Genomic DNA, 15,414 nt, shown 5'->3' with positions numbered 1-15,414 from the left:
GAAAAAGTAGTTGTTGTATCGACTATTTTGCATTGATTTTTGGAAACTAGCCGTTGGAGACTCCAATGCTATAAATTTGAGCCTCAAAAATTGATTATTCTCTCATCAATTGCTCATTTCTCACATATTCCTCTTGTTTGAACCTTAAACCATCTTCAAGCTTAAATCTCTCTTAAATTTTTGTCTTCACTCAACTTTCTTGTTTTTGCAATGGTTGAATCTTCAAGAAGGAAGTTTCCCACCAAAAGAAGGAGCCTTCATCCTTCAACTCAACCACAACCCAAAAATTCTTCCATTGAAGGATGGGTTCCTGAAGAAGAAAAAAGAGCGTAGTTTATCAAAGTCTAGAAGGAAAAAACATTAATTGTACCCAAGTCCATTAGTTTTAACTGGTTCCTTGCCTCTTGGTTTCAATTTCCATCCCTTTTTACTAATCAAGGCATCAAATACTTTGTGGAAATGCAAGGCTTTTACTATCCCGATTTGGTAAGAGTGTTCTTTTAAAATTTTAAATCTAGGAAGGGTATAACTTTCCCAGCAAAGTTAAAGGAATCAATATTATTCTTTGATGATGATATTTGGGATAATGCGCAAAGTTTCCCACTAAAAAACATGTTGTGCCAATACTTAGTGGATTTAAAGGTTTTAACAGGCTACTGACATATATTGATCATTCTTAAAGAATCCTCAATAGCGAGTAGGAAAACAACTCCTGGCAGGTGGACTAAAAATGGATGGAAGACTTATTCACTACTTAATTGTTTGGATTTTATGTCTCAAGGGCACGAATCGTGCTCAATGCATTGTAGCAAATCTCTTAATCATTTATGGGATGCTAAATAATGTGTCTATGGATTGGTCCAACCTAATTATTAATACCATGCTCAAAGCCAAGAGATATCCTGCATATACTTTACCAAACTCACTGCTCATTTCTAGGATTTGTGATTACAAAGATGTGAATAAAAGTGGTGAGCATGTTCAAAGGACGATTGAAGCAAATCAAAGTACCGAAAGTTCACTCAAACAAAATGAGGTTTGTTCCTTTAGGAAATCATTATATTCGCAAAGATGATGTGCCCTAAAATTGCTCTGAGGATGATGAAGAAATTATTGTCCTACTTCTGTTGATGTTGGTTCCTCAAGTGGTGTCGATGGACCTTCCTCCTCTATGGAAGAAAAGATTGCAAATATGAATAGGAGAATGGAAGAACTCTTCTTCAAAGGTCTGGACATGCAAAAGTGGTTGATCTCCTTAGGGGTTTAAATATTAGAGTTTCTAACCTAGAAGATAAATTTGATGACCACTTGGTGATGATGATGAGGATGATAAGTGGGAAGATTTTTAAAGAAATTAATTTCTTTTGTTGCGTAAATTGTTTTCTTCAGTTGTGTTTTTATTATATGGATTATCAAATTTAGGTGGAACTTATTTTTATGTGTTATCTAATTCAAAGGGAGATCTCTCATAATGTTTCTTTTGTTTAATGATAAAGAAGGAGGAGAAAAGTTTAAAGCAATATAACATTGGTTTATTTAATGCATTCCTTGTTAAATTAGTGAACATATAGGTTATTGCAAAGGCTTTAAACACAAATTTGGATCATCATTAAAAGGGGGGAGATTGTTGGTAAAATAAGAGGATTTGTGTTGCAAGATTTTGATGATGATAACTGCAAGAAACTCGAAGAAAATATTGGAAATATTATTTTATTATGTAATTGTTTAACGTGTTTGTAATAAGTCTTTTGTTAGTGAATAGTTCGTATGAAAAACTTAGCTTAGAAAGTCACAACCAATAGCTTGCACATGATCACTCTATGAAGGTTTATGTTTTCGCGAAATGTTTTGTGATAATCAATTATCACTTAATATAATTGATAATCGTAAGTATTTTTCCAGTTTTTCAGAAATAGCTCTGGAATAATCGATTATCTTAGAGGATAATCAATTATCATTGCGAAATAATGTTTTAGAAAAAGCTTATGGAATAATCGATTATCCTAAGTGATAATCGATTATCACTAGAAGTTATAACTTGTCTTTTGAATTTTTAACGTAATTTTCGAAAGTTTTTATATGTAGTCCTAAACCCATTTTGCAAATAACCTTTTAGTGAATTAGAAGTTTATTGTTATGCTTGTAAAGAAACTTTTTATGTGTTTTGAACATGGGATTTGAATAACTTAGTGTGGGTAGAGCGACAACTTTCACCAAGTGGGTTCTTAGGGGATTGAATGTTGTTGTTGGTTCTAGGAAAACTATTCATCCTTTGTGTGACTCAAAGGAAGTGTTTTTCATCTCTTAAGTCTTTAGGAGAGGTGAATTTTAAACCCTATAACTTTTTTTATTTATGATTGTATTGTGATTTATTTTAGTGATTGAGTTAATCTCTCTTCTTGCTAGATTAACTACTAGACATAAGGTCTTTTTGATCCGAACCAATATAAATATCTTGTGCCAATATTCTTTTTCTTTACTGTATTTATTTATTTATTTGCAATTACATCAAAGGAAATATTTCTTAATTGGACGTAAAATTTTGAGAAAAATTTTAAGTATTAATTTTTATTAAACAAACCAATTCACCCCCTTTTGGTTTTTGTCTACACATGAACATACCCCTGCGCGATTCTAACACATTTTGTAGGGATGATTTTTATTACAAGTATTAAGGAAGTTAAAATTTTTCTAAGAAATATTCCTTTATTTTGGGAGATTTGTTTGTTGCTTTAGTGAATTAGCTTTGTGTGTGATGTTCTAGGTCTCTACAGGTGATACTAGCTCAATGTTAGAGGGGATTAGCAATCTGTGTGGATGAATTTAGCTTCTTGCAATGGTGGTTGTTGTAACATCCTGCTAGGATATTACGAATTTAAGTAATAAAAATAAAGAAATAAAGGAAAAATCGCATTTATTATGAATTTTTTTCCCAAAAACGCGGGAAAAAATTTAAAACTTTAATTAATCGTAAAATAACTTAAATCCATACTTATAAAATTCAAATACAATATTCAGGTCTGATAATATAAAATTTTACAATTTATTCAAAATCATAAATAAAAAAACTGGTAAAACTTGTCTCCTAGACTAGCCTCACTCCGGCTATATGCCTCACTAGATCTAGCTGCAACATCATCTGCTCACGTGTAATGCAATACATGATCATCGCCAAACACAAGCAGATAGGGTGAACTAACAATATAAAACATATATAACATTCAGATATATATTATCCCTTGATTTCAAACCAAAAGGTCACGACCAAGTAATCCATGTTCTACGTCTTTGGATGAATACCTCAAGATGTCTTGCTGCCACACCTACAAGCCATAACTTGAAGAACATGTGTGGGAAACCTGCTACGGACCACACTCCGTAACAACAGGTGGAGTTCCCAATACGAATATAGTTCGTTGTAAGACCCGAGAAATTTAATTAATTAAATAATTAATTAATTAATAAATACAGGTAGTGGGAACCTTTATGACAATTTATGCTAGCTTTTATGACATGGAAAAAGTACTAGCTCAAATGGATGAGAGTAGTTGGTTATTATGAAAGGACTTGGGTTTGAGTCTTGTGTATGCCATATGTTTGTAATTTAATTGATTATTTTTTTTTATTAATAATATGCTTGATCATGATGAGTGATAATATAATCCTATATTTATAGGAATTATCATGAAACATGGATTGGTTGAATTAGTTGTACAATTGCTTTGGGGATTGATTGGTTGTGTGTTTGGACCTTGGTAGACATGAATTAAACTTCCTTTTTGCTAAAATCGTATCGTTTTTGGCATGGATGAGGAAGGTCAGAAACCTTAGCCATCGTAGGGAGCAATTGGAAGGGCTGAGTTAATCAGCTGTTAATGGAATTTGATGGCCATTAACGAGTTTGTTAATGCCATTTTCATTTTTATGAACAATTAAGAATAGTTAAATGAGTTTAAGGTGGAAAAAGGAGAGGAAGGGAGAGAGCAAGTGAGGGACTGGTTTTGGCAAGGCAACATGGAGAGTGCATTTTTGGGCTAAGTAGAGAGAGTATTGTAAGACCCGAGAAAATTAAGTAAGTAAATAAACATTTATCTAATAAATGTGAGGGAAAGAATCTATAAAGTAATTAATGCGGAGAATTATGACAAAGGAACAATGGTAGCTCAAGTGGTTAGAGTTTTTCTTCTATTTACGACACACATATAATTATTATTTATTATTATTATTATTACATTACTATTATTATTATTATTTTATTATTATTATTTTATTTTACTATTATTTAATTATTATTTTTACTACTATCATTGTTTTATTTTAATGATGATTTTATTATCATTATTATTGTTTTATTATTATTGATTTATTTTATTATTATTGTTTTATCTTATTAGTATTACAATTTTATTATTATTTTTCATTTTATTTTATTATATTATTATTTTATTTATTTATAGTTATCTTTTATTATTATTATTATTATTATTATTATTTATATTATTATTATTATTATTATTATTATTATTATTTTTCTTATTATTATTATTATTTATATTCTTCTTCTTCTCATTATTCTTATTAATTTCATTTTTATTTTATTTTATAATTATTTTTATTTTTATTAGTATTATTATTTAATTTTAATTTACTATTATTGTTATTATTATCATTGTTTTGTTTTATTGATGATTTTATTATTATTATTGTTTTATTATTATTGCTTTATTTTATCATTACTATTATTATTTTATTTTTATTATTTTATCTTATTAATACTAATGTTTTATTATTATTGTTTTATTTTATTTTATTATTATTTTTATTATTAATATTTTTATTTATAAAATTTTGTTTTATTATTATTATTATTATTATTATTATTTTTTAGTTTTTTTATTTTTATTTTATTTTATAATCATCTTTATTAATATTATTATTTTATTTTTTTTATTTTATTTCACTATTATTTTATTATTATTGTTATTATTATCATTGTTTTATTTTATTTATGATTTTATGATCATTATTATTGCTTTATTTTGTTATTATTATTTTATCTTATTAGTATTATTTTATTATTATTATTATTATTATTATTATTATTATTATTATTATTGTTTCATTTTATTTTATTATTATTTTCATTATTATTATTATTATTTTTATTGTTTCGTTTGATTATTATTATTATTATTATTATTATTTTAATCGTTGTTGTTTTTTTATTATTATCATTATTACTATTTTATTGTTCGTGCGATATTTGGGCAATGGTTATGTGTTCTTCCTGGTTTGTATATTGTTTAGTTGTCCAGGATTGTGTGTTGGGTATAACACTTTGTTTTGATGGTTTTATGTGGATTTATTGTGATTCTCTAGGTTGTATAAAAGCAAGAATATGGTTGCATTTGATGTATGACCATGTGATATTGTGTAGTTGAGTTCAACTTAATGATATGGAAGTGTATTTACTTGTCATGAATGCCTTGTATAAATAGGTTCATTGGAACTGAGTGTCTTGTGTAAATAGGTTCATTGGAACCTATTTTAGACTGCCCAATACTAGTAAATTACAAGTTAATAGTGTGGCCTCTGGCGGAACGATGTAAACCGCCAAGAGATAGGCCACAAAGTGAGCTCTAGAGTAAAACCCGAGATTTAGCGCTTGGCGACGGAAGTGGTCCCACCAAGCGGTGTGTTGTAGAAATGGGCTTGGACCAAAATCTAGTGGGTTGACGCCCAGTAGCGCCAAGTGTTCTGTCAGGTGGTCTAGAATGCGAGTTAACCTAGCGATGTAGATGTTGTGCTAGGAGGTTTTGGATGTAGTGATAGATTACGCGAGGGATTCTACACAGCTTTGGATGGAGGTCTTGATGCGATGCTTTGCTGGGGGCACAATTATGAGTGCAACTTGTATTGGGGTAACACGTGGCCACTCAATGTTGTAGCCTGATGGTTTTGGAAGTCCAGTGGAGTGTGTGAGATCGTTGCTCGTACGGATGGTTTTCGGAAGATTGCCCTCCTCGGTGTTATCCGACAAGTTTGGTAATCTTGGGACAAATACAAACTACGGTTCGTATTTGGGAACTCCACTTGGTGTCATAGATCGTGGCCGTGGCAAATTTATTCTCGCGTGTGGACTATTAGGTAGTGGCCTGTAGTCGGAGGGGCGAGTAGACACTCGTGGCAATAAAGATCGATCAATGTAATCATTAAAGGGTGTAGAATCAAGAGGCGTCTAGAGGAAGATTTGGAAGTCGAGAATTAAGGATTATGGCTTGTGAGTCTTAGGAAAAACAACGCTCTTACTGAGTTTTGGTGAACAGGTAAGGGTTGTGCTCTTGCCGGGTTTTGGTGAGTAGGCAAGGGTGGTTGCTTGTAAGTTCTAAGGAAAGTAATGCTCTTACCAAATTTTGGTGAACAGGTAAGGGTTATTGCTTGTTCTTCCCAGGAGGTGTTAGGGCGTAGGAAAGGAAACTGATTGGTTATGAGAGAATAGTATACTATGTGATAAGACTTGGGAGTATTATAACTGTTGGAATATTGTATAATTATTTATTATATTGTGTAGTGCAATTTTATTTTGTTGAGCTCACCCTATTTGCTTGTGTTTGGCGATGATCGTGTAATGCGTTACACGGGAACATATGATGTTGCAGGTATTGTCGGTGAAGCATAGTTTCTGATGAAGGATTATCTTGTTTCCTTTTAGAGTTATGAATATGGTGAAGTTATTTAAGAAAGCTTTTTGAAAATTCCCACTGGACATTAAGATAGCAAGCTATCTAGATGTGAATGTTCATTTCTCAAGCTCATGAAAGGAAGAAGAGAGTTGGATTCAAGCTTAAACTCACACAACATTAACAACACTTAAAGAACCAAAATGAAAGAAGAAACATTAAAAATGGAAAGCATAGAAGATGAAGCATGGAAGAAGCTCGCCACTCATAGGGGGGCATCTAAGCCAACCAAGCCCTAGAGATGAGTGATGGTGCCGCCACTTGCAAGCAAGATAAGGCAAAGGTGAGTTCACTTCTAGGAAGGAGAGCTCACGAAAATTTAAAGGTTGAAACACAATAGTTTAGAAACAAAATGATCAACCCTTTTACAAGACAAGGAGCACCCTTTAAATAGGAGTTCATAGGGGTCCTTTAGCAAATACAAAAACATGAAAAAGGATTAACTAGCAAACCCTAAACCTAATGTGAGAGTGAGTCTTGGCCAAGTGAAGGAAGATGATTGGTGGAGGCATTCCCATGAGGATTCTAGGCCAAAAGAGGAAGGAGACCAAGTGACCTTCTAAGGCATAAACCATAAAGGCAAAAGGAGACAAGGTACATGTCTACTTTTGCTTTTGCTTTATGCTTTTTGCTTTCCTCTCTCTTCCACTTCATCCAAGTGCTCCAATCACCAAGTGCCACCTAGCCATGCTCTACTTTCTCTTAATTACCTACAAAACAAGACAAACAAGGATTAGCATGTTGGTTTAAGTTAATCTAATCTTGGTCAAAGGTCAACTTTGGATCAAAGTCAACAAGTCAACCAAAATAAATCAACTAGAAACCAACTTAGGGAATTCAAACTAAAGTAATGCAAAACAAAGATAAAGGTGATGGAATAGAAGACTCCCCTCTAGACATGCTTCTAGTGATCCTTCTTGATGGAGCTTCTAAGGAGGTGGTCATGCCTTCATCATCCTCCCCTTCTTGGAGAGAATTCGACCACGAATTCTTAAACCCTACATCAAAAGGAGAAAGGTCACAAACATTAAATGAGTTACTTATGTTGTAGCTTGGGGGTAAGTCTAACTCATAAGCATTGTTGTTAATTCTCCTAATGACTTGAAAGGGGCCATCCCCTCTAGGGAGGAGCTTAGACTTCCTTTGAGTAGGGAATCTCTCCTTTCTCAAGTGAAGCCAAACCCAATCTCCCTCTTGGAAGATGACTTCCTTTCTTCCCTTATTACCATCCTCTTGTTGTTTCTTAACTCTCCTCTCAATGGTTTCCTTAACTTGTGAATGCAAGTCTTGGATGTACTTGGCTTTGGTCTCACCATCTTGGCAAGTCCATGCCTCATGAGTGGGTAGGGGAAGGAGGTCTAAAGGAGTTAGGGGATTGAACCCATACACAACCTCAAAAGGGGAATGAGAAGTAGTGGAATGCACAACCCTATTGTAGGCAAACTCTATGTGGGGAAGAAGTTCCTCCCACTCTCTAATGTTTTGCACTATCATACATCTTAGCATTTGCCCTAGGGTTCTATTAACCACCTCGGTTTGGCCATCACTTTGGGGATGACAAGTGGTGGAGAAAAGAAGCTTGGTGCCAAGTTTACCCCACAAGGTTCTCCAAAAATGGCTTAGGAACTTGGAGTCCCTATCACTTACAATGGACCTAGGTAGGCCATGTAGTCTTACCACTTCCTTGAAGAAAAGATTTGCAATATAAGTTGCATCATCAATCTTATGGCAAGGAATGAAATGGGCCATCTTAGAGAACCTATCCACCACTACAAAAATGGAATCCCTACCTTTTTTGGTCCTTGGGAGACCTAAGACAAAATCCATAGAAATGTCAACCCAAGGCTTGGAAGGGATAGGCAAGGGGGTGTAAAGACCATGGGGTTGGACTCTAGACTTGGCTTTCATGCATGCTATGCAACCTTTGCAATGCCTATCTACATGCTTCCTCATGTGAGGCCAATAGAAGTGTTCTTTCAAGACTTCCAAAGTCTTGTTTGGCCCAAAATGCCCCATTAATCCTCCCTCATGTGCCTCTCTAATGAGTGAGGCTCTTAAGGAACCTTGGGGAATGCAAAGTCTCTTACCTTTGAAAAGATATTGATTGAGAAGGTAAAAGTCTTTGTAAGCCCCTTGGTGGCACTCACTAAGAATGGGGGAGAAATCAACATCCTTTGGATACAATTCCTTAATATGATCAAAACTAAGAAATTTAGTTTCAAGAATGGAAAGGAGGGAATGCCTTCTTGAAAGTGCATCCGCCACAATGTTAGCCTTTCCTTGCTTATGTTTGATCACATATGGGAATTGTTCTAAGAACTCTACCCACCTAGCATGTCTCTTGTTTAACTTGCCTTGGCTTTTCAAAAATTTGAGTGACTCATGGTCACTATGTATCACAAACTCCTTTGAAAGAAGATAGTGTTGCCAAGTTTGCAAAGTTCTCACAAGAGCATAAAGCTCTTTGTCATAGGTGGAGTAGTTGATGTGACTCCCCTTGAGTTTCTCACTAAAATAAGCTATGGGGTGCCCTTCTTGGAGAAGCACGGCCCCAATGCCTATATTGGATGCATCACACTCAATTTCAAAAGTTTTGGAGAAGTTAGGGAGGGCTAAGAGTGGTGCATTGATCAATTTTTGTTTTAAAGTTTCAAAAGCCTTTTCTTGATCTTTGCCCCACTTATAGGTCACACCTTTCTTGACCAATTCATTGAGAGGGGCAGCTATGGTGCTAAAGTTTGGCACAAACCTCCTATAGAAACTAGCTAACCCATGGAAAGACCTAAGCTCACTTACATTCTTTGGGGGAGGCCAATCCTTGATTGCCATCACTTTTTCTTGGTCCACATGGACCCCATGTTGATTTATTTTGAAACCTAGGAAGATCACATGATCCATCCCAAACACACATTTCTCCATGTTAGCATACAAGGATGCCTTCCTTAAGGTTTCTAACACACTCCTTAAATGATGCAAGTGGTCATCTTGAGACATACTATAAATGAGAATGTCATCAAAGTATACCACAACAAACTTCCCTAAGAACTCTCTAAGAACATGGTGCATGAGTCTCATGAATGTACTAGGTGCATTGGTCAAGCCAAAAGGCATGACTAACCACTCATATAATCCAAACTTAGTCTTGAAAGAGGTTTTCCATTCATCACCTTCTTTGATTCTAATTTGATTGTACCCACTTTTCAAGTCTATTTTGGAAAATATGGTTGCACCATGTAACTCATCAATCAAATCATCTAACCTAGGAATGGGATGCCTATACTTGATGGTTATGTTGTTGATAGCCCTACAATCTATGCACATTCTCCATGTTCCATCCTTTTTGGGGACTAGGATCACGGGCATTGCACAAGGACTCATGCTATGTTGCACCCACCCCTTTTCTAACAACTCATTCACTTGTTTTTGAATTTCTTTAGCCTCCTCGAGACTAGTCTTATAGGCTGGCCTATTAGGCAAAGATGAGCCTTGTATGAAATCAATTTGGTGTTCTATACCTCTTAGGGGTGGGAGACCTTTTGGAGGTTCTTGAAAAACATCTTTGAACTCATCTAAGACTAATGACAAGTCTAAGGGACATCTAGAGTGAGGGTTTTGGAAGGAGGGGGAAGATTCACTAGGATAAGCTAGGAAGATGGGTTTTTGGGCAAGCATTACCTTCTTCACCCCCTTGAGAGTGATCATGCTCTTCTTGGACTCATGCCCTTGCGCCTTCTTTTGCGCCTTCTCTTCTTTTCTTTTCTTAATCATTTGCAATTGGTCCTCATTGACTTCTCTTGGTGAAAGAGGTAGTAATGTGATCTTTTTGCCTTGGAAGCTAAAGGTAAATTTGTTAGCATGGCCATCATGAAAAGCTTTTCTATCAAATTGCCATGGCCTTCCTAATAAAATGTGAGTTGCTTCCATGGGCACTAAGTCACATAATACCTCATCCTTGTAGTTTCCAATGGAGAAGTTAATAAGGACTTGTTTGTCCACTTTAATTTCACCTTCCTCACTAAGCCAAGAAAGCTTATAGGGCTTGGCATGAGGGATGGTTTTCAAGCCAAGCTTGTCCACAACCCTTGTGCTAGCCACATTAACACAACTTCCACTATCAATTATGAGGGAGCAAGTTTTGTTGTTGATTTGGCACCTTGAGTGAAAAATATTTTCTCTTTGGTTTTCAAATTCTTTAGGCACTTGGCCTAGCATGCGCCTAACCACCAACAAACCTCCTTCATTAGGTTTGATTTCATCCTCACTTGAAGATTGGGAAGAAGTGTGGGAGGAAGAACTTTTAGGGGAGGGGGGAGAAGAATGTTCACTTTCAACCTCTCCTTTAGGGTTCAAGATCATGTTCCTTTTTGTTGGGCAATTTGAAGCAATGTGACCATAGCCCAAACACTTAAAACATTTGATGGAACTAGTTCTTGAACTTTGAGAAGAGTTTGCATTTTCATGGGAGGTTCTAGACGAATTGGTCCTAGGTGGGTGGTCTTTGGAAGGAGGTTTCTCATCCTTTCTTTCTTTTCCTTTCCAAGTTCTAGAGTAGTATTCATTGTATGAAGTATTCCTCTTGGCCTCTTGTTTCTTTTTCAATTGACTTTCAACTTTTAAGGCCAAGTGTAAAATTTTGTCAAGAGTGGAATACTCATACAACTCAACTACATCTTGAACTTCTCTTCTAAGACCACTCACAAATCTAGCTACCTTTTCTTCTTCACTTTCAAATTGGAGTCCTACTTTGAGAAGCATTGACTCCATCATTTTAAAATATTCATTCACACACATAGACCCTTGTTGAAGCCTTTGGAGCTTCAAAAGAGTCTCCCTCCTATAGTAGGAAGGAACAAATCTAGCGCGCATCAAAGTTTTAATGTCCATCCAAGAGGCCGCGGGTGGCTCTTGGTTAATATTGTCCATACACAATTGATGCCACCATGTCATGGCATAATCTTCAAATTCTAAAACTACTAAATCTACTTGTTCTTGATTACTAACTAAATGAATATTGAAGATTTGGTCCACTTTTTGGTCCCACTATATGTAGAGGTTTGGATCATTCTCCCCCTTGAACTTTGGAATCTTGATTGGTGGAGGTTGTCTTTGTGGGAGTTGATTGCGCCTTCCACCACCATCATAGCCGTATGTTCTTCTTCTTCCACCATGGCTAGAGTCCTCGGAAGAGGACCTCCTCCTTCTCCTCTCATCTTCCCTAAGTTCAAGTCTTTGGATGTGCTCTTGTAGGAAGATCTCACTTTGCCTCCTATCCGCCCTCAATTGGTCAAAAGTTTCTCTCCTACTCACTTCCATCTCACGTAAGATGTTGGCAAGGGTTATTTGTCCACTTTCTTGGGCCATAGGAGTCACCATGGGAGGGGAATAAGGTGAGGCCGACTCCTCCTCTTCTTCTACCTCCAAGATTGGATCCATATTCATGTTCCTACACCAAAAACTCACCAAAAACCGAGACAAGGAAGAGGTTAGCTAACAAATAATTCCAAACCCGAGACCAAGTGTGGTCTTCTCAAGCACCCAAGTGTTTTTGATCACACTCCCAAAGCACACAAGCAAGGCTAGCACTCAAAAACCTTCCAAAGAAGTGAAAACACCTTTAAAGAGATGAAAACCTTTTCAAAGCTCAAACAAGTGGCTCGGCCACAACACTCTAGGAAGACAAGGAAAAGAAAACTACTAAGACAAAACAAAGATTACCTAAAGACAAGCAAGCAAAGCTAAAAAAAAACAAGAAAGTTTAACTTCTAAGGAAACCTGTTTTTTAAAGACAAAACTTGAACAAGACTAAAACAATGAAAAGCACTTTTAAGGACTCTATGGAAAGCATTTGAACAAGCCAAGATTATACCTCAAATTATGCATACACCATGAAAGATCATAACCAAGTCAAAGCATGGAACTAATTTGCCAATATCACCCAAAATCCAAGTATAAATTTTGGTAGCATAACACCTAGTAAAAATGGCCAAATGGATTCACCAAGCATTGTAAAAGCTCTCGGCCAAACTGTTTTTGGTCTTGAAAACACTTTTTCTTTTCAAAACTAGGTACTTCAAATGATGAGAAGGATGTTTTAGGGTGTCTTGAACACTTAGTTCCTTAAAATTAGGTCAAAATCAATTTCAAGGAGCATACAACAACACAAGGCATAGATCTCATGCAATAGTTCAAAAACTTAGAAACAAGAACAAGAAAACTCAAAGAAGCATATGACAAGAGACTCAAGCAAAAGTTAGACACATTAGAGACTCAACATGACATACACAAAGACACAAACATGTAGCTATCATGCATTTAAACTCATGGATTTGAGGCTCAAAGAGTAAGTATCAAAAGACATGTTATCCAACCACATTTAGGAGCAAAAGAGTCACAAAACCGAAGCCAAAATTGCCACAACATAACCTGAAAACGTTGTTTTTCGTATTCTCGGCAGCTCTGACCTTTGCTCACTCATTTGATCATAACTCTCTCCACAGAACTCCAAATGCGTTAATTCTTTTTTTGTTGGAAACTAGACTCACAGAGCTTTCTTTTGATATAAAGAACGTTACTTTTGGACCACTGAGCTAGCTGCAGTATTTTTTTTCAAAAACGCACACGTTGCTGCCAGCACTGTTTTTTATGTGGACCACTCAAGATAGCTACACAAGACAAGGTTAGAACATGAAAACACCATATTCAAGGACAACCAAAGCTCTAGATACCAAATGATGAAGGATTATCTTGTTTCCTTTTAGAGTTATGAATATGGTGAAGTTATTTAAGAAAGCTTTTTGAAAATTCCCACTGGACATTAAGATAGCAAGCTATCTAGATGTGAAGGTTCATTTCTCAAGCTCATGAAAGGAAGAAGAGAGTTGGATTCAAGCTTAAACTCACACAACATTAACAACACTTAAAGAACCAAAATGAAAGAAGAAACATTAAAAATGGAAAGCATAGAAGATGAAGCATGGAAGAAGCTCGCCACTCATAGGGGGGCATCTAAGCCAACCAAGCCCTAGAGATGAGTGATGGTGCCGCCACTTGCAAGCAAGATAAGGCAAAGGTGAGTTCACTTCTAGGAAGGAGAGCTCACGAAAATTTAAAGGTTGAAACACAATAGTTTAGAAACAAAATGATCAACCCTTTTACAAGACAAGGAGCACCCTTTAAATAGGAGTTCATAGGGGTCCTTTAGCAAATACAAAAACATGAAAAAGGATTAACTAGCAAACCCTAAACCTAATGTGAGAGTGAGTCTTGGCCAAGTGAAGGAAGATGATTGGTGGAGGCATTCCCATGAGGATTCTAGGCCAAAAGAGGAAGGAGACCAAGTGACCTTCTAAGGCATAAACCATAAAGGCAAAAGGAGACAAGGTACATGTCTACTTTTGCTTTTGCTTTATGCTTTTTGCTTTCCTCTCTCTTCCACTTCATCCAAGTGCTCCAATCACCAAGTGCCACCTAGCCATGCTCTACTTTCTCTTAATTACCTACAAAACAAGACAAACAAGGATTAGCATGTTGGTTTAAGTTAATCTAATCTTGGTCAAAGGTCAACTTTGGATCAAAGTCAACAAGTCAACCAAAATAAATCAACTAGAAACCAACTTAGGGAATTCAAACTAAAGTAATGCAAAACAAAGATAAAGGTGATGGAATAGAAGACTCCCCTCTAGACATGCTTCTAGTGATCCTTCTTGATGGAGCTTCTAAGGAGGTGGTCATGCCTTCATCAGTTTCAGAGAAGGGCTAGCTTGGGGAAAAGCCTTTATGATGCTATCTTGTTTGTTGGATTTTAAACATTTTGTAAACATTTATCTTACTAGACTCAGAATTTGTAATCGACAATTATAGTTTGTAGATTTTGGTTTATTGTGGTATAATAAATGTTTTAAATTTTCCTACGTTTTGGAAAAAAGGAATTGTCATAAATGCGATTTTATACTTATTCCCTATTTTAATTTAAATTAGTAATATCCGGTCGGGATGTTATTATGAGTCCATCTTCAAGAGTAAGGAAGCAGAGGAGAAGCCATGCGGAATTGATGAAGCTTCCATGGAGAAGGATGAAGGTGTGGAAGCTAGAAGATGAGAGGAGAAATGATGCGGCAATGGTGTTTGGAGAAGCTCTCAAGTGAGGTTGGGCCAACACTCAAGGAAGGGGGCTAGAGAAAACCAAGAAGGAGAACTCTAGCCTAAGTTGATTCACAAAAAGAGAGGAGTCTGGAGTCATCTCAACAGAATTTCTCTACTATATTCATGAATGAAAATACAAGGGTCCTAAGCTCTCTATTTATAGTAGAAAAGGAGAGCCAAATGGTCTAGAAAAAGTGGAGGGAAAAAGGAGTCTATAAAGTTGAATTTTGGAGCCAAAAAGGAGCATGTGGGAGGTGCGACTTGGCACCTAAGCAAGTCACACTTGTCTTGCCATGGGAAGCTAACTCTCATCCTTGGAGAGCAAGTTTGAGAAGCTTCTAGGCTTTCCTAGAGTAGACACACTACTCTTGGCCCATTTGGCCCAATTCCCCTTTTTGGTCCAAAATTACTTCTAAAGCCCAATTTCCTCTAAGGCCCAATACATGGCCCAAAGAAAACCCTATTCTACTGGCCCATAATACAAAGCCCAAAATAAAATCCTAATCTAGTATTTACAAGCAAAGTGTCCTAG

Source organism: Vigna unguiculata, chromosome 9 (genome assembly GCF_037176805.1).
Source record: "Vigna unguiculata cultivar grain cowpea cultivar isolate G323 ecotype 2 chromosome 9, ASM3717680v1, whole genome shotgun sequence".
NCBI classification, from domain to species: Eukaryota; Viridiplantae; Streptophyta; class Magnoliopsida; order Fabales; family Fabaceae; genus Vigna; species Vigna unguiculata.
The sequence above is the reverse complement of the archived record's forward strand: the minus strand, read 5'-3'. Positions refer to the sequence as shown.